The sequence below is a fragment of the Delphinus delphis genome, chromosome 3 (genome assembly GCF_949987515.2).
Source record: "Delphinus delphis chromosome 3, mDelDel1.2, whole genome shotgun sequence".
Classification (NCBI taxonomy): Eukaryota; Metazoa; Chordata; class Mammalia; order Artiodactyla; family Delphinidae; genus Delphinus; species Delphinus delphis.
In genome coordinates, this window is record NC_082685.1 from 7,235,244 (window position 1) to 7,235,769 (window position 526).

A 526-nucleotide genomic window follows, 5' to 3' on the forward strand; every position below is an offset into this window, starting at 1 on the left:
GGATCCGGAATGGGAGCCCAAGATCAGGGAGGTTGTTGCAGTGGTCCAGGCCATAGGGAATCTTGGGGGACTATGGGTTTATAGCCATAGGAGTGGGGAAAAGTGGTCCTATTTGCGATGTAATTAGGAAATGAAGTAGGATTTCAGGACAGTTCGGATGAGGGGGGGTTGAGAGTAACGCAGAGTTTCTGGGAGGATGGAGCGGGGCAGCCTTGAGATAGGATCATCATCCGACACCGCGGAGGGAAAGGGGTCAAACACTGGACATGGAAGTCAAGAGGTTAGCACTGGACGGGGGCATGACGGAGCCAGGACGGAGCCAGCAGCCAGCCCATCCCCCAGCACATTTGCGCCCGTCGGCGCTAGGACCTTGGGGCCGCCTAAGGGCAAGTCGCCAGCTGAGGCACGCATGCGTGCTGCTCGGGCAGGGGTCGTCGTGGCGCAGGGGGAGGGACCGGATCCCGTCACCTGCCTCCAGGGCCGCGCTGGTCACGTGACTGGGGCTCGAGTCAGCTGACGCGGGAGG